Below are 23733 nucleotides of genomic sequence, written 5' to 3' on the forward strand. Positions count from 1 at the left end.
CTTCAGTTCCCTTAAGAAAAAATGTTTGGGAATCATTTTCATTACTTTATTCTAGGTTTGGGTTCCAAAATTTACATGTAGAAGAATGCTTTGATGAAATAGTCATCATTTCTTTCTAGTCTTTTTTTTTTTTCTCATTGGGAAGCAGTACAGTCAATTATTGGAAACTCTGTGATCATCAGTATATAATTTGTAACACTAGTTCACCAACAACTTTTCTCTCTTGAGAACATGATGACCTAGGAATCTTACTTTTCCCTAAGAATCTTTTTATTAATTCCTCACATTCTTTAGGAACTATATTTCTCCCTGTCCTCATCTGTGGCTGTTGTTTCAGGGAATGGGCCTCATCTGCTTCGGTTCCTACACAGAATAAAACTTGTGTAACCTGAAGTGTTTGACTCAGTCAATTTACACCAATAAATAAGACAAAGAAAGGCAAGTGGAGACAGGAATCTTCTTTTACAGAATTTTTACCAATCCTTCTGTTTTCTTTATCATGTCTCAGCTCAGCCATTTACATTACATGAAGCTTTCCTTATGGGCACTTGTCCTTGGTTCTGTGACACGGATGGGCATACTTCTTATTGCCAGCCCCCTCTGCAGTTACTTAGTATTCAACATTTGCTAACTTCTCCATATTTTGTCTGCAAGTTGAAAATCCTCTAGACTTTCCTCTCCAAGTATTTGTCACTTAGGTTTATACTTGTTATTTCTCCATTTACATTATAGATGAATTTAGGTAAAGGAATAGAGGCCAATTGAATAGACATTCAAGCCACCATTTTTAACTGGAAGTAAATGGTGTCTTTCTTGTGATTCTTGGTTGTTTTTGATTTCCTAATCTTATAATGTGTCTGTATATTCTGTAACCCAGTGCTCTTTAGCAGGAACTCCTATATTCTGGATTTTTATATTATTATAATTACATAATCATATAATATTATAATCTACAGTAAGGACAAAATCTAGGAAAAGTATTTATAGTGTTATTGCAGAAATTCTATGCAGTTTTTAAATTAATTCACTTTAACAACTGATTAAGTTAGCATATACCACCTAAGAAAACATCCTCAAAACCAACATCTTCAAATAATAATAACTTTGTTGGCCCATGAATCTGTAGATATGTAATTTTGTCTGGACATGGCTGATGCTCCTTGTAGTTTGGGCTCTGGCACCTCAATAGAGATTAACTGAGGTGGTCCAAAACCTCTCTCCACTGAATCTCTCATCTTCTAGCAGGCTAACAAGGGCTACTTTACATAGTGGTGGAAGAGTATGAGGAGCAGAAGGGTGTAAACTCCAATGAATAAGACAAGGTTATTCATTCATCATATTCGTTTTGTCCCACCATCTAAAGCAATTCACATGGTCTAGTTTAATTTCAGGTGGTAGAAGAGTAGACTCCACCCATTTATGTAAGAAGCTGCCAAGTGACATTGCAAAAGTGGCGCTAAAAAATTGGTGGCCACTTTTGCAATTTACCACATGACTGTATGCTCTAAAGAGAAAAAAAAAATGTTATTAAATAGTCTTAAAAAGAGAAATATGGCATTCCCGTCATGGCTTAGCAGTTAATGAACCCAACTAGCATCCATGAGGACATGGGTTCAATCCCTGGCCTTGCTCAGTGGATTAAGGATCTGGCATTGCCATGGGCTGTGGTGTAGGTCACAGACGTGGCTCAGATCCTGTCTTGCTGTGGCTGCAGTGTATGCTGGAGGCTACAGCTCCTATTCCACCTCTAGTTTGGGAACCCCCATAAGCTACGGGTGTGGCTTTAAAAGACAAAAAAGAGAGAGAGAGAAATATAAGAAAATTTCCTCAATATTTATTTCTTGGTAGCCAAGCCAAATACATTAATACTTTTCTTATAGAACTCTATGATATGGGGTTATAAATAGCCTTTACTAACTGTGGCGCACAGTTAATTATAAGCGGTTAATCCAGTGATAAAGGACAAATGAATAATATTCATAACCACCATCCCTATAGAGAAATATTCCAGGTAAACTCATAACATTTAATTTTCAAAGGGTGGGCATTTGCTTTAAATTGATTTTTATAGAATAAAACATAAGGAAACATTTATTCATAGAAAACCTGAAAAGTTATCATGGAGGCAGTTTTTCATTACCTTTTCAGTATGGATGGAGTTCACAACTGCAGGAGGGATTCGGTTTTGCTATTCCAAGCATAACACAAAAGAAAGGTGAGATATGAAGTGCTAGTAAGTTATAGGAAAGCAGGTAACAAGTTTCCTCCTTGGTTATATGTTCTACTTTTTTTAAAAAGACTTTGTGAAAATGATATGTGGAAATAAAAGAAAATGCTATGCCCACTAATAACAATATTTCCTGGAAATATGTGTGAAAACTATGAAGAACAGACTATTGGGCAAACACGTATCTATGAAAATAAAGAGGGGAAATAAATATTATTTACCACAAAGTTGTAGAAAATAGAATATACCATACAGGTGCAGAAGTAATCTTGTATCTGTAAAAGCCCATTTGTTCATGTTAGGATTTTAATTTTTTGATTTGCATTTTTATTTTACAGCTTATTTGCTAAAGATTATATATAATATAACCCAGAAGGAAGACAATCAAATGCTTAAGATATAATTAAGATTTTAGAATGCAAGTATTATGGAAGAAAAAAAAAATCAGACAAGCCAAAATGACTTTTCCTTTTTTTTCTTTCTTGTCTTTCGTCTTTTTAGGGCCACACCTATGGCATATAGAAGATCCCAGGCTAGGGGTCAAATCAGAGCTGTAGCTGCCAACCTACGTCACAGCCACAGCAACGCCAGGCCCAAGCCGCTTCTGCAACCTACACCACAGATCACGGAAATTCCAGATCTTTAACTCAATGAGCAAGGCCAGGGATTGAACCTGCAATCTATGGTTCCTAGTCGGATTCATTTCCACTGCACCACGACGGGAACTCCAATGACTTTTCTTTGTGATGTAAGACACCACACTGGCATGAAATGTCAGTCACCTGGGAGCATACACATGAATTTAAAAATCGGTCCTTTTGATGATCTACAAAACTATAGGACTTTAAGTGAGATCTTCCTCAAATAGCACAGAATGTTACCAAAATGTATTTTCTTTATGTCCTGAGTTGTACATATTTACAGTGGTCTAACAGTGATGAACTAAACCTTAAATATGCATATATTTACAAATTACATATAGAGGCAAAACAAAAAAATATTTAAGAGATGTCAGATGCACTTATTAAAGAAGTATATGTCTCTGGTTACATGAAATATAATCAGAACGATATTATTTAAGGTCCATGATGTTATGATCTTAGTTTCTTCACTGCTATCTCCAATGCCTAAAAAATTGCCTGGCACAGAGTAAAATATAAATTTTAGAAAAAAATAAATTATTATCTTTCATGTATATGTATTTTCTCCATCATTTTGCAAATCTATCTTACCAGTGATAGCTTATTCAAAACTTATTTTGGATGTTTCGAGTACTATTATCCACTAATTAATTAATAATTTCAGGTTGAACTTCAAGTTTTACATTGCTGCTTCTTAGCTGTATTTATCAGAGTTTGCACTGTGAGTTGCATCTACATACTGTCCTAAGAGGTGGTCCCACTAGTCCTTCATTAGGCATCTGGAATGAAGCGGACCTTACTTCTCCAGTAAGGTCCGCTTCAATAGCAATCAGATAGCATTATCCCTGACATTCTAATTATCATTTGATCTATGGTTACTGTGGAAAAGACAAAGATGAATGTCCTACTAGAAGAAAAAAACTTGAGGTTTCTTAAGTTATACTTAAAAAATTTTTAAACATCATTATTGAGGTAAATTGTAAAAATAAACTGTACATATAGAGTAGTAATATATAGATGTAGATGCAAATATATTTCTGAAACCATCAATACAATCCAAACAAGAAACTTATCTATGATCCTTCCAAATTTCCTCTCTTCTTACTTTTCACTGCTCCTTTCCCATTTCCAAACAATAATTTATCTGTTGTTGACCATTTCTTTGTTATATACTAGTCTGCATTTTTCTAGAAATTCATATAAATGGAAACATACAATGTGGAATCTGTTCATTTACTACTTTATGTCTTCCCCTAGTATCTTATTGATATAATTTGCTTCTCTTTACACTGAAGTTTTATTCTCTTACTAGTACTATTCTAAACTTTATTTGTCATCTTTACTTGAAATGTGGATTAAAAAATTAGTTGGGAAGAGAAAATATAGCACTTCTTAGAGCATGGATAAGATTTGAAGAACAGGAAGATATATGATTATGACAAAAGAAAAGGCAGCATAACCTGCAAAAATCATCTGCATTGTAGAGCTAGTTACCAAATGTTGTTATACTGAGAAAATGGTTTGAACAAAATTTTATTTATTATAAAATGAATTCACATGGGTTTTTACTTTTCAATATGTTTAAAGATAGACATATTAATCAGAGAACTCTTAGAGTATCTACTGAAATTTTTGCTATTAAGATTTATTGATTCTACAACTTGCTAGTTTCTATATATTGTCATGAATGAGGAAAGCCAAAGAGGAGATTTCTGCAATGCTGATCAACACAACATTTAAGACTTTACAGTTTTAAATTCTTCAATGTGTGCCTTTCATAAACACATTAATAAGGAAGACTCAACAGTGTACTTACACATATACCCCCCCCCACACACACATATCCATTACTTATTTAGGTTTTGGGACAAGTCCAAGTTATTTATGCAAAGATATAAACACTATCTGATCAATAGCACCTGGTATGCATGGGTTCCAGATCAAGGTAGAGAACCTACCTATTAAAACAATGTAACTGCACAGCCAGAGTACCTATCAAAAGAAGAGTGATGCATGCCAATGAATTGTAAGATTAGCTGGGCCCAGCAGCAATCTACCATATGATAAAAGTCATACATTCAAGGAGTTCCCATTGAGGCTCATTGGGTTAAAATCCAACTAGTATCTGCTTAGTGGGTTAAGGATGAAGCGTTGCCATAAGCTGTGGCATAGGCCACAGATGCAGCTTGGATCTGGGCATCACTGTTCCTGTGATATAGGCTGGCAGCTGCAGTTCTGATTAGACCCCTAGACCAGAAATTTCTATATGCTACAGGTGCAGCCCTACAAAAGAAAAAAAAGTAGTATTACATCTAGGATTTATCATAATCAGGAAGTAGGAAAACATGAGCTGCGTGATTAAATGACAGGGGCTAGGATTTTACAACTCACCACCTAGTAACTTAGTCTGTTATCTTTTATTGATATAGACAGAAGACATGAAACTCCTGACAGAGACAAGGGGATTTTTCATTCATTGCACAGCAGATGGCATGAGACTCTTGTTAGCATGTACTCCTCTTATCCCCAAGTCCTAGCAGAAAGGAGGAGATTAGTACCGTGCACCTTATGCAGCATCTCAGGTGAGAAACACAGACTTTGAGAAACCTATCTGTTTTAAAGCAAGTCTAGTTATTGTTCTGGGAGAAATATTACCTCAATCTTCCAGATTTCTCACTGCCAATAAAACCTTGAGAAATAGCCCAAGAGCAGTCATGACCTTGCACTTTTGATACGTCCAGGAAGACATGGAGGAGCATGAGAAATCCATGGTCAGTTGATCTCCCAATAGCAGGCTGTACAGCACACCACGTTATCCATTACGGTTTTGCCAATGTTCTTCCTCAGCTCACACTCATGGCCACATGAGTATGAGCAGTTAACAGAGGAAGGAAAAAGGTTGTTTTGATTCGTACATGAGTTGGCTTGTTATATGAATATAGATTTTTTAAAGGACTTCTATTGTATAACAGCTTGATTAATTTGTGTGTCTGAAAGAACAGTAAATACAAAAATCCTCTTGGTGGACATGGTTCCAAGCAGTGAATATGGTTGTCAAATTATGTGGCCAGAGAAGTGACCTGAGTAAGACTATATCAGGATTCATGGTCATAGTGAACTTCTGGGCACGTTGATCCATGACCTGAAAAGAAAAGGATGAAAGTTGGGTGATTAGGAGATCTGGGGAGGAAGATGCAGATTGATACATGAAAAATTGCACAAAGTATGATCTTTGTGTCACCCATTAACATCCATCACAGACCATCCAACATAGAAGACATTCAAGGAGACGTAATGTCTTGACCAGCTGATATCAAAGCAGGCTTTGTCATCAGCCCCCTACACAAAGAGCACAGTGTGCTCATAGAGTAGCCATAGTAGCAAGAGTGGATAACATTTTGTGGGCCCAAGAGCATGAACTGTCATTCAAGGGTAATCTAGTTTTTGAGTCTGCACAATGTCTTACTTTCCATCAACAGACACAAATGCTGAGCCATCAGTATGACACTATCTCTCAAAAATTCCAAGGTGACAAGGTGCTTGTATTGATTCTCTCCAAATGAATGGGATAGTGATTTTTTCTTTCTTTCTTAAATTTGTGAATGAGACATATGTTTCGCATATGGGTTTACTTTTCTACAGGGCTTCATCAGGCAGCACTTTGGAGGTTTTGCTTACTGTTTGCTCCATAATGCCAGGACCTACCATCATCTGAGAAAAGGAAGGAAGATTTTCCCCTAGGATAATTGGAGAGAACCTGGCCTTGCTAACCCCTTGGTTTCAGACTTGCAGCCTCTACAACTATGGAATAACAAATTCCTGTTGTTTAAGCCACCAAGTTTGTGGTAATATGTTACTGCAGGTCTACATTACAAAAACAAACCCATAGATGTGTCAGCCAGAGATGAGAGGGATCTCCAATGGGTGAAGTGGAAAGGAGATAGGTATTAATTGACAGTTTGAGAACGCTGCAGCAATGAGGATAGTTTATCCTGTACATCTTACTCTTTAAAGTTTCCCCAGAAAGAGTTTAAACATTATCCTAGTCCAATCAGTTCCTATAACTCAAGAAAATGGATTTGTACAGTGCAAGGGTTTTTGTTTTTAAGGGATACTGTAGGGCCCACCCCAGATCCTTTCTTTTCTTTTTTTTTTTTTTTTTTTTTTTTTTGTATTGAGATGTTTATTCCTCCCTCTGCAGGGAGTGTTATTTGTGTTGTGCTATAAACTTAGACCTGCTCTGAGAATTGTTCTTGGTTGAAAAGGTCCACCAAGCCACAGCCATTTCTTTCTCCCCAGGGTGCAGCATGCATATAGTGACAGGCCCATGTCCAGTATCAAGGCTCAGATTCCTTCACTCAAGGTGGGACAACTCTGAAAAGTCATTTTGGGTCCAGAACACTCTATGAGATGGAGATAGTGTCTGTATTGTAGTTTGGACTTTCAATTTTCCCATTTCTACTTTGTTTACACCCTCAAAATTGTTGACCCTGAAAATATTCATCAGTACACTTGTCCATGTACAAATTCATCTCCAGGTTGCTGCCTCTCAGGAAACCCAGCCTAACAGAAGAGTTAATTTTCACATTTATCTTAATTATTTTTGATAATTCAGAGTTATTATTTATTTAAACCAACCCACTGTCCAGTATAAACTGAACAATCAGGTACTCCATAATTTTAATACAATTTCATATGATTTAAAAAATTTAGAATTTTTCTAATGGAAAGCAAACAATTCATAGACTTTATTTTTCATGGAATAAATAATTTTTTTCATACTGCCAAACTCTCAGCCTTTCAAAAATTTTAACTTCTTATTGATGATTGAACATACAGGGAATGTTCTTATTTTGGACCATATCGTCCCACTGCCCTGTTTCCAAATATTTATATATTGTCCAACATCCAGCATTTCAAACCTTTGCAGATCTCTGAGGTGATTTATTCTCAGCTGTGTTATTAAGAATTTAAAATATCTAAAGAGATTCACTAGTTTTGTGAGAAGGAAGAAAAATAAACTCTTATGTTTTCTTTTGACATAGCACTATATATATCTCCTCTTTATGGCTCTTTTTCCAGGAAAAAAAAATTATTGTCAATTTTTCTCTTAAGGAGCCATTCATTTTCATGAATTCATTGGACTGCCTCTCATGTATTTCACAGAAAGTAATATACAGTGTCCTACACCAATGTCATATTTGCATGTAAGTGGTGAATACATTAATTTATATATAAAAATTAATATATATATTTGTCTTTTTTAGGGCCACACCCATGACATATGGAGGTTCCAAGGCTAGGGGTTGAATCAGAGCTACAGCTGCTGGCCTAAACCACAGCTCACAGCAATGCTGTGTTATTAACCCACTGAGTTAGGCCAGGGATCGAATCCACATCCTCATGGATACTAGTCAGGTTTGTTACCACTGAGCCACCATGGGAACTTCTAATTTATATATTTAAAGATTCAAATCAAAACAATAGTCATATTTGGGATATATTTCTTCATGTGTTAAAGTATAATATTAAAATATATTTGTAAATAGTTATGCCATATCTCTATTTTTTTAATTTTACTATAAAAATATTATTCTTTAAGGGAAATGCTTTGTTGTCTTTGTATCACTAAATAGTGGAAGGAAATCCCTAAGGAGATAATCTGGATAACTACAGCTTTAACATGTAGGTTAATTTTAATTTCATACGAAGATTATTTGGTACCTAGATTTTTTTTAATGATTTGGAATAAAGGATTTAGTGTAAATAGACTTCAAATTTACATTGATTCACAGTAATAACTTTATCTTTTATATAAAAATTAATTTTGAGTAAAATTTCCACATTAAAACTTACAAATAAAGAACTAGAGATAATTATGCATGTGACTTTAGATCTGTCTGAAGTTCATATGTCAGTTAAATGACTCAGTGTTAGGTAACAGAAGGATTAATAATTGCCTCCCTTTGGAACAAGAAGTTCATATTGTTCTGGAAGTTTGAAGACCGTTGCATAGCCTTCACTCTGGTCCTGTAGAAAGGATGAGTTGAAGATGTTAGGTCAGTTTCCTCAAAGATATTAAGATTTGCACTGTCTTCCAACTACTATTTGCTGAATATGTAACTAGATCAATATATTTCTTATTGTATGATCTGTATTTTATATGCATATTAGGAATAACGGAATTTATTATGAACATTAAAGATGATAGCCTGTGTGAAATGACTAGTATAATGTCTGGCATATGCAGAATCTGAAGCCCCTTTGTATTTTGTTCCTCAGGGTGTTGCATAGTTTCTCACAGGCAAGACAAGTTGTTGAATGCCTTGCTGACCTATTATGCTTACAAGAGTCATGAAAATGTTTAAATAAGAAATGAAATCAGAATAACTCAAAGTGCTTAAGTATGTATATTTCCCCAGGATATAAATTAAGCTTGTTACTCAAAAATAAGCTTTTGGTGAAAATGTATTTAAAAGGCCCTTTTCATGATAAGTAATTTTATACTAGAGAATGTTGACAGACACATAGCTATGCAGAGAAAGTATAAAATGATGAAAATTTTCTGCTACAATTTTGTTCAACAGGGAATCAGCAGCAAGACACTTAAAATGCCTCTTGGCTATGGAATATGACAAACTGCCCCCCTCCAAATCAATTTTAATACATGCAATTTAAAATACCGTGGGATACAGTGTACACTGCTGATAATGCATCTCTGTTGTGAGCCTATAAAATCTTAAATATTTCATTCAGAACACATAATGACATTTACAGATATTCCACATTATATTAAAATAAACTATAGGGGTATAAAGTTTTAATTTGAATTTCTTCATTATTAGTGTATGAATAAACCAGCAGCTGCTATTTTCAACTGATGATACATAATACAACAAAAATAATCTTTTCCTCTACCAACTCCAACTGAATTGGTCAAAGGAAGCAAAAACATACTCATGCTATGAAAACATCATCTTAGCAATTTCTCTGAAGTCAGGTGGAATGAATCTGCCAAATGAAAGAATGTGAGCCACAGCTGCTGCCCCAAATTGATCTATTTAGTAGAACATATCTGTTTAATCTTTCATGATGGATCATGACACAAAAAGCATCTTGATATGAACTGAACCTGACATTTGCCAAATTAATCTCTCATTTTCTTTCCAGAAACAAGAAATGTTGTTAATTTGCAGCATATTCACAGCATATACCAACATTTATGTAATTATGTAACATATGGCAAATGATAAAATGGTCTATGGGACATTGTATTCAAAATGAACACCCATTCAAATAGGACTTAACTACTCAATTCTAGCTAAGTGCCTTTATGTGATTCTAGCAAAATACTTGATTTTTAACATAGTTGTTGTTGATCTCATTTTTCATTTTTTGAACTCCTTGTCAGTGAGGCTGATTTGTTCAGTTTTTAGCAGTTTATATAAAATTAATATGTATTTAATATGAACATATTAAATGAAATGTAAACAATAAGAAATTATACTAATAATCACAAAAAATTCTGGGAACTTTTTTTTTTTTTTTTAACAAACCAAAACATATCTCTGCATAGTTTTTTTAAAGGAAGGTACTATATTAAAATTGTGGCTTAAAATGATCATTCTGAATATCATGTAGATCAAAGATTGGAAAGAGGCAAGTCTAAAAGCAGCAGAACCAGAAAGAAAGCTATTTGAAAAAGCTAGGTGAAAGATGATAGGTGATTATATGAGTGTGTTGCAGTGGATAAAAAGAAACTTATAGATTTAACAGTGTTGAATTGAAGTCCCACAATAGGAGCTGTGAGTTTAAGTTGTATTCAGCTTCTTACTGAGAACTGGAGCCCAGGAGGCGACCACTCAGTCAGCTCTGAGGAAACCATCTGAAGAGATATGGGGGGAGCCAGTTTATATATATATATATATATATGTAAATATATATTTTTATATATGGGGAATATGTACAGTCAAACATACATCTTGGTCACAAAGAACAGATACTTCAGGTTAATAATTGTAGTGTTTTTCTATGTATGTGAAGATGCAAGAATCTGGGGTCATTAAAATTCTTCCTAAGATGTACATTTAACTGTCTAAGGGGCCCACTTGTCCAAAGCATGGAGGGCTCCATCCTGCTATTCTCTTCATTTCATCTCGGAGTGCATTGTCGGTCAGCAACTGCAGTGGGTTACAACCTAATCCTTTAGAACTGGGTGGTGAGCAGCGCTGTTTGTTTTTTGTTCAATGAGAGTAGAAAAGTTTTGGGAGATGATGAGTTAAATTTTAGACATGTTGGTTTTCAGATGCCTAGATTTGAATTCACTAAGTTTTAAAAAAATTGCGTAAGGTGATATGTCACAAAGGAAAAATGTGAGTCCTAAGACTCTAGTGCGTGCACACTTAGTCACTAGACATAGGTGAGATCACTTAGGTAAAAAAGAGTGATCCCTTTTATATTGGGTGAATTCTTAGCTCACATTTTTATTAGGAATTAAGCTGCTATCTAGGGCTTAGAGCTCAAATTACATGGACTAATAAGCATTCTGGAACATTACTGGGTATTTGATCATCTGATCTAATTAAACAGAAGAAAATAAATAACTGCCATCCCCAATATAAATTGCAACCAAGTGACCATACTTGAAAGTACCTTGTCTTGCAAAAAATAATGTGTGTGGTCTATGTGCTTTATCTTGTGAAATTGCTTCTTGATATATAATTTAGTTTGATGTAAAAACATGGTAAGGGAAAGAAATATTATTTGGCTATATCAAAATATCTCATCAGTTCTCTTTCTTGTTGGTAGATAAGTAGGTGTATCAGAGCAAGCTCTATTAAACACTTTATATATATATGTATATATGTATATAATGATTTTTATTTTTTTTCATTATAGCTGGTTTATAGTGTTCTGTCAATTTTCTACTGTACACTATGTGACCCAATTACACATATATGTATACATTCTTTTTTCTCACATTATCATGCTACATCATAAGTGGTTAGATCTAGTTCCCCATGCTACACAGCAGGATCTCATTGCTTACCCATTACAAAGGTAATAGTCTGCATCTATTAACCCTAAGTTCCCAATCTATCCTGCTCCCTCCCCTCGGCAACCACGAGTCTATTCTCCAAGTCCATGATTTTCTTTTCTGTGGAAAGGTTCATTTGTGCCATATATTAGATTCCAGATATAAGTGATATCATATGGCATTTGTCTATCTCTTATTGACTTACTTCACTTCGTATGAGAGTCGCTAGTTCCATCCATGTTGCTGCAAATGGCATTATTTATAAACACTTATAAACTGTGGGAAATAGTTTAGAAAAAAGTTATTTGTAGCTATTTATGAGAATAGATAATAAAACAGACATAAATTACAAAATAAGTATACCATGCAAGAAGAGAACTGAGATTGTATGTGTGAGAATTCTTACTTTAGAATGCTCCATAGACCACAGGTGTCAGAGAAAGGAGCTGGGAACTCAAGCAGATTGCCCTAGTTTTCCTGCAGTAGTAGCCAGATATTACAGTTTGGAATTGCCAGAGCTGCATAAAGGTGAAAATGAAAATTACACAAAGGAAGGAGCTACAGATGGAGCAACCTAAGTATGTATATAAACTCCATTCATATTCTTGGCTGACCTCATAAATTATATGCATAGGGGAAAATCCAAGGAGCCAGTGGGGAACATTGTGAACTAAGTGAGGATTTCAGCTGCTATCCATGTATTGATGGAGAAAGTGAGTTTGCAGTTTAAGTCTAGCCAAGATGACTGCTTCTAGGACAAAATCCACACACTTCAGAATGAGATAACCAAATATATTACTATTCATAGTTATGTGGCAAACTTTTGTAAATAATATTAAGCACATAAAAATTAGAAGAGGGTGAGTTCTCCTGTGGCTCAGGAGTAACGAACCTGACTAGTCCTTGAGAACTCAGTTCAATCCCTAGCCTTGATCAGTGGGTTAAGGATCCAGCATCGCTGTGAGCTGTGGTGTAGGTCACAGACATGGCTCGGATGCAGCGTTGCTGTGGCTGTGGTATAGACCAGCAGCTGAAGCTCTGATTCGACCCCTAGCCTGGAAACTTCCATATACCAGGAGTGCAGCCATAAAAAGACAAAAAAGGAGTTCCTGCTATGGCACAACAGGATTGGCAGCATCTCTGCAGCACCAGGACACAAGTTCAATCCCTGGCCTGGCACAGTGGGTTAAGATTCTAGCATTGCCACAGTTGTGGGTAGGTCAGGAACTCCATATGCCATACAACAGCCAAAAAGGAAAAATAAAAATACAAAATAAAACATAAATAATAGCAGAAAAGGGCATCACAGCTTAATACCAAACAGCCTAGAGATGATTCAAGTGTTGGAACTGTAAGACAACGATGTTAGGGTAATTATCAAATGCATATTCAATTACATAAACATAAATATGATCATAATATGCAGATTTAGAATGGTATGAGGAAAAACTAAAAATACAAATAGATAGGCAAATTGAATTCTAAAACTAAAGAGTACAACAACTAAAATGATACATTTATTGGATGGGCTTACCAGCAGATTGGGTGGGACAGATAACAGGGTTAGCAAATTTGACAATACAAATTATATTCATAGAATATAATTGAAAATTGTGAAGATGATAATGGCAGTGATATGTGGGATAATATCAAACCCTCTAACATATATAGGAAAAGATCCACAAGGATAGGTGTGAGAGAATGGGGCAAGTACATAATTTAAAAAACACTGGCTGAATAGTTCCCAAAGTCAGTTTAAAAATAAATTATGAATTCAAGGAACTTAGCCCAACACAAGCAGGAATAACACAAACAAAAAAACACATATAATATTATCAAACTGTTGAAAATAATTTAAAAAATTTAAAATCCTGTATGTATACTGCCAGAAAGCAGAGGAAAAAAAATAAATCATATTACCTAGGGGAGCAACTGTACTAATGACACTGACTTCTATCAGAATAATGGAAACTAGATGTCAAAGGAATTAAATAGTCAAAGTGGTTAACTGAAAGGGAAAAATCATCAAGCCTATATTATATATCCATAAAAATCATATTTCAAAGATAAGGGTAAAATAAAAACATTTTTATACAACTCTTAACTGTAGGAATTCATAACCAGCAGATGTGTATACTTGAAAATAAGCCAAAGGAAGTTTTTCAGCCTAAAGGAAAATAACACCAGGTGGAAACTCCAATCTTCTGGGAGAAATGAAGAGCAATGGATGTGGGAAAATAAAAATCATTAAAATCATTACACTGTATTGTGTTTTTAAATACATGTCAATATAATATATGTGCCAATACTATATAAAGGATAGGATAGTAAATTGAATTGTACTATTAAAAGATTCTTACATTTTTATGTGAGGGAGTAAAATATTAACTCTATGCAACCTTAATAGCTTAATGATGCATATTATAATAACTACATCAAGCACTGAAAATAAAGCAAATAGTTATACCTTAAAATTCAATAGAGAGTATTTAAAATACAATTCTAGGTTTTTTTTTTTTTTTTTTTTTTTTTTTTCTTTTTAGGGCCACACCTACAGCATATGGAAGTTCCTGGGCCAGAGGTCGAATAAGAGCAGCTGTAGCCTACACCACAGCCATGGCAACCCTGGATCCAAATCACATCTGTGACCTACACCACAGCTTGTGGCAATGCTGGATCCTTCACACACTGAGCAAGGCCAAGGATTGAACCCATATCCTCACATAGACGACACAGGGTCCTTAACCTGCTGAGCTACAGAGAGGAACACCCTAGTTTTTAAATTAGTGAAGGAGGAAGAGAAACCCAGGAACAAATAACAGGAAAAGTAAAAAACAAAAACAAAATGGTACATCTAAAACTAGCAATAACTTTAATTTTATTGGAGTCCCCATTGTGGCCCTGCAGGTTAAGGACCCAGCGTTGTGTATGTAAGGATGTGCATTTGATCCCTGGCCTTGCTCAGGGGGTAAAGGATCTGGCGTTGCTGAAAGCTGTAGTGTGCATTGCAAATGCGGTTCTAATTCTGCATTGTGGTGGGTTTTGGTGTTGGCCACAGCTGCAGCTCCAATTTGACTCCTGGCCCAGGAACTTTTATATGCCACAGACACCACACTGGGGAAAGATGGCTTCTCCATTTTGTTTGGTATATACTTTATATAAGTTCTTGCTATTAAGCAAAATATCTTTCATTTTACTCATTATATTGTGCTCATATGCCTTTTTAATGAATGTTCGCATTGGCAGCCACTCAGAGACCTTGCTTTACTTTTGATCTTTGAATTTTATACCTTGTGAAAATGACTCACAGATTCATGGTCTTTATCAATCTTTTTTTTTTTTTTTTTTTTTTTGGTCTTTTGTCTTTTTAGGGCCATACCCAGGGCATATGGAGGCTCCCAGGCTACGGGTCCAATTGGAGCTATAGCCACCAGCCTATGCCAGAGCCACAGCAAGGCCATATCCGCACCGGGTCTGCGACGTACACACAGCTCATGGCAACACTGGATCCTTAACCAGGGATCGAATCTGCAACCTCATGGTTACTAGTCTGATTCATTTCTGCTCTACCATGATGAGAATGCCATCTTTATCAATCTTAAACTGTCAATTTTATTGGGAGTTTTTATATTTCTCTGTGTTATATTTTTATAAGAATTTTAGTAAAAATTTAGAATTGATTGCAACAGATGCAATTCTACATAGATTTTTAAAATCCAAATAGTCCAGCCTATTATGATGTTATTTTTAAAACATACAACATATAAAAGTATTTTTTAAAATAAAAATTAAGTACTAATGATGATTTATCAAATGTATTTTTCTATTTTCTTGAAATGATTTTCAGGTATGATTTTCTTTAAAATTAAATTGCAAAATTATGAATTTTGTATCAGTAAATAAAAATTATTTAACCAGAAATAAGTACTCTTAATATTACTGTTACTTTCTGTTTATGCTAAAAAATTTTAATTTAATTCGCAATTGTATGTGAGCGATAACTAGGCAGAAAGAAATATACGCAGCTTATCAAATCTCCTTTTTCCCTCTTAGTGCTATCCAAAGTATTGTAATTTTTTTCCAATGGCTAAGAAGTCAGATTGCATATCATAGATTAGAATAATGGATAGATGTTCATACTCTGAATCCAAAATGCCTGTCTTTGAATACCAGCTTTATAATTTGCTGGAAATATGGGGACATTATTTGATAAATGTACCAGTTTTCTTTCTTTATTGGTGAAAATGGACGTATTAGCAGTACCTATTTCATAGAATTAATTTGAGAATTAATTAGGATAACATACGTAAAGGTATTTGAAAATCATGTGGCACATATTAAGTAATCGAAGTTTGCTATTATTATTAAACTGTTATTATGCTAGTTAGAATTCTCCTGAGAAACATAACCAATAGGATGTGTAGGTATATATATACAGAGAGAGTTTTGTTTTCTTTTAGGAATTGGCTCACAAGATTATGAAGGCTGGCCAATCATAATCAGTAGGTTTGGCAGACAGGCTGGTGACCCAAGGAAGAGCTGGTATTGCAGCTCAATTTCAAGTCTGGAGGCAGAATGCTGGCAGAATTCCTTCTTGTCCAGGAAGGGGTCAGTCTTTTTTCTATTAAGGCCTTCACCTGACTGAATAAGGCCACCCACTTTACAGAGGGTCATCCACTTTACTAGAAGCTACCCATTAAGACATTACTCTCATCCAAAGAGCACACTCACAGAAATATGATGCATAAGGTCTGGCTAAATATCTGGGCACTATAGCCAACACAAGCTGACACTTCAAATTAGTCAATACAATTAATAACAGCATTCTCTTTTCTGAAATAATTTTCCCAACTAAGAAAATATCTCCATCCTTTGTTTTTGTCATCTAAATATATGTTGACTCTTAATGCAAGGATAGGGGTGCCAGCCCTCCATGCTGTTGAAAATCCTGTATAATTCTATAGTTGGCTCTTCATCTGTATTTGCAGTTCTGCATCAGTGGAGTACTGTAGTATGTATTTACTGAAAAAAAAATATCTGCATATAGGTGGAACCATGCAGTTCAAACTTATGTTGTTCAAGCATCAACTGTAATTCCTTTGCTAAAAAGGGTAGATTAAAAAATACGATTTCTTTTTTTCTACTTTTTAGGGCCACACCCTCGGCATATGGAGGTTCCCAGGTTAGGGGTCAAATCAGAGCTACAGCTGCTGGCCACGCCACAGCCACAGCAATGCCAGATCCAAGCCACATCTGTGATCTGCACCACAGCTCACGGCAACACTGGGTCCTTAACCCACTGAACGAGGCCAGGGATCAAACTGCAACCTCATGGTTCCTAGTCAGATTCGATTCTGCTGTGCCGGTACAGGAACTCCCAAAAAGTACAATTTCTTTATTTTACCAAGCTTACATTTGCCCTTTCAATTACTTCATTTCCTTAGAATTATTTTATACTTGAATTTTTTTCATACTATCATTGAAGACTTGAAATATTAGTTATATTTTGAAATTTTGGCACTATATTGAATATATTTTATAATATATATATAATTTGATAATTATAACATGATATTAGATATTTTACTGTCTGGGATATTGAAATGTATTGGGAAGGATGCTAGTAGCCACAGGATATAGATCTATTTTATTTATTTTTTACATGATAATGCATTCATGACAGCTAAAGGGAAGGATGGCTATCCTGGAATTTTTAAGAAATGTGCTTGGTATTAAGCCAAATGACTTTTTGGAAAATATAAGGAAGTCATATCTGAACAAAAATAGAACAAAAAGTAACCAAAATAGTTACTGATATCACATTAGTGATTAGAATTTTTAATTATAAAAATATAGTTATAATAGTTTGAATGTAGGTAAGGCATGCTAAATTCTATAATATATAAATTAAGAAAAGTCATTGTTAGTGTAAATATTAGAATTTATAATTTTATTTATCCATTTAGAGTATGTTTTATACATTTCTATTCTTTGGTGAGCAAGTTTACAAGTATTATCTATGATCTTTATAACATCTATTAGTATATCATATTTCTCCAATAAAATTGATAAATCTATTGACAATACTTTAATGGAAATGAGTACTGTTTTTTTTTCCTTAAGTGGTTAAGTATATGAGCTACCACATACTTGCTAGAAAATTAGCTGGAAAAATTGCAATTACACTAAAAAATAAGTTTGAGATGAATAATATTATAAGGTTTGATAAAAATAACCAATACCAAAATAAAGTATAAAGCTGGCTTCCCCAAATATGATATGAACCCATTTTATATGAATTTTTATGGACCCTAGAGTTTGGGTTTTAGCATTATCTTACTGAATTATTTTCCATCTTTGTTTAACAGACTTTGTTTTGAATCTTAACAGTAGTGCCTGAAGACACATTACTTTAGAACTTTATTGCTATGAGAGGTATTAAGTTTGCAGGATATGGTAGAGAAAAACAAACTATCTGCTTAGAGGAAAAAATTTTCAGAGGGCCTAATTAGTTGAACTGAAATCAGTGTTTTAGCTTCAAAATTATCAGGGCACTAAATTATTAGCTTGGAGTTAGAAAATTTTGATGACCTCCTGAGATCTTCTGTATTATTCAAACATACTGAAGAATTAGATAATTATTCATTCTATTTATATCCATTTTAAGAGACAGCATACCTTGAAGATATTGTGGGTTTGGTTCCAGACCACTACGGTAGAGCAGATATCTCAAAGTGAGTCCCACACAATTTTTGGTTTCCTAATACAAAAAAAAAGTTGTACTAATGCTATACTGCAGTTTATTAAGTGTGCAAGAATATTATGTCTAAAAATTATATATCTTAATTAAAAAATACTTCATTGCTGAAAAACGCTGTCATCTACTAACACAGGGTTGCAACAAACCTTCAATTTGTTAAAAAAAAAAAAAGTTAGTATGCAAAGTTCAACAAAGTGAACCACAGTAAAATGAAGTATGCCTGTATATATAGTGTGTATATATATATGTCAAATCTGCCTACTATTTATGTTTTTAGAATACTCTATATATTTTAGACAGTGGCACTATTCATATTTAATAGAATTAAGTTTGACTTACTGATTAGAAAAAAGGCACTAAACAAAGAAATAGGAATTTTCAGGTTGTATATCCATACTTAAAACATACTTTCAATTTAGATCATGTTCCAGATGTTTATAGTGATCTTTTGCCAACACACAGGACCTTGCAATTAGTCAAGCTGCAATTACTAGTTTTTCTTACAATTTCCCTCCCTTCCCCACTTTGCACTGGCAATTAAAGAGGAGTTACATCTTATGGTTGATCTAGGGAGACAGGTCCTTGCTTTTCAAGCAGTACTGGCATAGCTACCTACCTAACGTACTAAGGTGTGTATTCCTATCTAACGTCTCTATCCCACTATCACATTGCTTCCTCTTTAAAGAGGACTTTGAGAAGAAAGTCAGGGAATTTAGACATAACAAACTCTCCTATAGGCAGGCTTATTTCCAGAAGGTGTGAGTATGGGAATCATCCAAGATTACAAGATCACGTTTGGCTGCTCTGGTAGAATGGTGTGTAATGGAGGACTCATTAATCTACTCTTGATGTGGATGCCTAATTTTATCTGAGGCTGAGATGTTAAATAATGAAAGACATCAACTGCAGCTAAGACCTCGATGTCTCAGTATAACCTCTCAGTCCCTAGGATTTCTGTGCATTCTGGCCTGACATCCCACTGCCAGTAGTTGAGTCTAATTGCTGGTGAATTTTTCTCTGACTGCCAAAGCCCAATCTACGTATTTGTACTGGCAATCCAAAATAATGGAATTTTAGTGCCCCTGGTGGTAGTCCTCAAATAATAGCAGGCAGGAATTAATATGATAAATATCCATGTTCGCTCAGTGTGCTGGTAGGATGACTCTGATGTGCTTATTTGAAATGATGACCTCTGAACTCTGGAAATAAGACCCACTTACAGTGGTAACTGGCTTCATAACTTCTGTTTTTGTTTCTGTTCATTTTTTGTCTCACCACCCTCTCCCAAAATTTCTGTGGATCACATCTTAAATAAACTATGTGAATGATTACAGGCTATCACTTCCAATATGTTTATTTACAGGCAGATTCCTTTATCATTTTAATATTGAGAACAATAGTGGGAGTTCCTGTTGTGGCTCAGTGGTAAGGAACCCAACCAGTATCGATGAGGTTGCAGGTTTGAGCCCTGGCCCCACTCAGTGGGTTAAGGATCCAGCGTTGCCACAAGATGTGGTGTGTAGGTCAGTGCGGCTTAGATCCCGTGTTGCTGTGGCTGTGGTGTAGGCCAGCAGCTATAGCTCTGATTCTGATTCAAACCCTAGCCTGGGAACCTCCATATGATGTGCCTCCCCAACCAAAAAAAAAAAAAAAAAGAGAGAGACAGTAGTGAAGAAGATGTAAGGAGGCTATAATAAGTCACATTGTAAAAAGTTCTTACAGAGTTTGACAGCAAAAAGAACATAAACCAAGCAGGAACCATGTCATTCCAACAATATATTTTTGGATGGTTTGAGTATTCAATGGATCTAAAAGAAAAAAATAACTGTACTGATTAGAAGGATAATAAGGGAATGTTATGAATGATGCTGTACTGATAAATACAATCAACTGATCACGGACAAATATCTTGAAAAAATGAAAAACAAAACTGACTCAAGAGAAAATTAATGACTAGTAGTTCTATTTTTGTTAAAGATATTTATAGTTTATGATTAAAAATATACTTTCTGCAAAAAAAGATGCCTTCTTTTTAAAAAAGGAGTCTTCTTTTTAAAAAAGGAACAAATATTTCCTCAACTTTTTATAACGCCAGTAGAGCCCTGATACCCAAATCAGACAAGGCTAATATAAGATAAAAAAAACTATATAAAAACAAAAGGAAGAATATGTATTTGTGTGTCTATGTGTGTATTCTAAAATCACCCAGATTTGTTTTAATAAGGTATGCTAAGATATGCAAACATGAAAATTATTGTCATAAAGGAAAATAGTCTACTAAATTTCCCTATAAGATGTTTGCATGTTGCACCACACAGGGCCACATGAGTAACACCAGTGTCAGGTATTTCAAAAAAATTTCAGCAGGTTCTGGGGCAAAGCAGCAGCCCTTAGTTACCTGACACCTGGCTCTGGGGTGAGCAGTGCAGGTGGATCATGGCTGAAAGTCTGACAGAGGAAATTGTTGGGGATATGGGCTCTGAATTAGTTGTTTTGAATATCAAAAGTATTCTCCAAAGATGAATTGTTTTACTCTCTCTAGGAATTAGCTAATCCTGGGAGAGGTAGTGCTTTTAAGGCATCAAGACTCCAGGTGAAAGTATCAGGTTATAAAAAATAAGACATGGTTAATAGTATGTATATCATAAACTTTGAAAAAGTTGTATCTAATTGTCTTATTCTTTTTTTAAAGAATATATCTACAATGTTTTAGAGAAAAATAGAACAAGCAGTTTCTCAAGGGAGTAGAAATGAATGAAACTATTCAATAAGAAAAGCAATTTGGCATGACCTAGGGATATTTGAAAATGTGTATTCTAAGAGTCTGAAATAATATTTCCAGGCATAAAAGTCTTCAGTATACACACAAGACACAGCATTTATTACAGTAATATTTGTTATAGCACATGCTGGAAATCAAATTATTAGCTATAAATGAAGAAATAAATAAAATGTGATGTACTGATATAATTGACTGGGTACTATAGTTGAAAAAATGTAGTTGTCTAAATACTATATATCAAAATCCATATACCTAAAAATTGTAGAGTGATATAAACATGAACGCATTTTCAAAAACAGCCAAAATTCTGATTAGTTTTAATACCCTTATATGTATATAAAACTGTAATTATATTTAGAAACTATTCATACTAAAAACATGATGTTATATTTGGAATAGAATAGAAAGGGAAAATAAGCGAGGATCAATGAGGATGCAAGATACATATTTCTCATTATTTTAGTATAAAATACTTGAATAACATGAAAAATAATGCTTTTGTTTAATTCTTATTAGTAAAAAAATGGTAATTTTTCAATTCTTCAATATTGTTATTATTTTTCTTTCAGTATTCAAAGTCTGACCACACATCCACAGGTGCACACAAGTACATGCACACATACAGGATCAAGATCAACACAAAATATAAAATTCAGCTTTTGAAGAAATTTACTGCACACTGAAACTGAGGCACAAACCTGTCATCTATCTAGTCACAAAAGTGGTGTTATCACAAGAGATGGAAGGGGGAGAAGCACTTAGAAACAATTATTTACAGATGGAATATTCATGCAAAGAAATTGAATGACAAACATTGAAAGGAAGAATGATAAAGCTTTTATCCTTGAGTTTAGCTTTAAGAAAAAGACACCAATGACAATTTGTATAAAGAAACAATCCCCTTCTTTTAAAGGAGAATGTCAATGTTTTTAAAATTAGTTAGAAGTTCCTACAATAGAGATTCTAAGAAAGGATAAATTTTTAAATGTCATCTTGGGAGGCACTTAATTCTGATGTACATTTAGGATTTTTCCACTTCATTCTTCCTTTTATTACTATTTGAAAAACTCTTTACATTTTTTATTAATATTGATATATCTAGGACCCCAAATAACTAAAAATTCTGCCATTTTAACTGAATTTTCTTTTCTACTATTTTATGAACCAAATGTTTGTGCCCCCCAACCATATTTTAATCTTATACTAAAATTGTAATAAAAAATGTAAATAAACCATGACTAAAAATGAAATAGTTTCTAATAATACTAGGTAAGATTTTTAATGTGTTTAAAAGTCATGCATTTTTAGTAAGGGTAAGTTACTATATTAAATAATTTAAAACAATTTCAATTTCTTAAAAGATTGAATGGGATTAATCTGCTTTTCCACTCGGGAATTCCTGGCATAGGACCACCAAGATATGGAACTTACATAATTTCCCCTTGTCAAAATTATCCTTTTGGAATGTACATTGTACTTCAACAAACACACCTCCAACATGTATCAGAATAAATATTTCTGGCCAGATCTTTATTATTTATCACTGGACAAAGGACTGAAATAACATAACGTAGGTGTTACCAAAGTTGATTATAAATTGAAAGATTAAATGACCATACAGCCTGAAGATTTCTTCATAAAATTAACAGTCTGGAGGTAATGTTTGTAATATATTTGGTATAATTGGAGGACAATGATGTCAAAAAAACAAATTTAACAGTAAAATTTAAAGATATTATTGGCATTATTCAATGATTCAGAGAATTGGGCAGCAGCCAATCTAGGAATTGGGAGAAGTTCTGAGGTGCTGTGTAAAGTGAAAGATTTCCATAGGCAGGAGGGAGTGGAAGCATGGAAGTTAAGCTAGCAAGAAGATAACTGCTTTTGGCAAGGAAAATTCCCTTAGGGGACAGTGGGGACTGGCAGATTACCTCACTAATATGTTGGTCAGATGATTCCTGCTGAACTGGTTTAAGATTTCATTTCTGGGGAAGCTAGAACTCTAGAACTAATTAAACTAAGCCTAGGTGTAGTGACCTTGGGCTTAGTATAAGTGGCTTCATTTTGAGCTTGTTGTCTTGTGTTTAACAATAAGAAATAAATTAGGTGGAGGAAAATGAGCAGTGTTTTTAGCACATATTCTTCACAGGAAAACTTCTGAAAGATATTTCATTTTGCTATTACTTAGAGTATACTGATACTATTTTCTAAAACAGCAGTTTTGAGGAGTTAAATTATCTCATAAATATCTATTATTCAATTTTATTAAATAAATTATTTTATAAA

The sequence above is a fragment of the Sus scrofa genome, chromosome 8 (assembly GCF_000003025.6).
Source record: "Sus scrofa isolate TJ Tabasco breed Duroc chromosome 8, Sscrofa11.1, whole genome shotgun sequence".
In the NCBI taxonomy this organism is placed as follows: Eukaryota; Metazoa; Chordata; class Mammalia; order Artiodactyla; family Suidae; genus Sus; species Sus scrofa.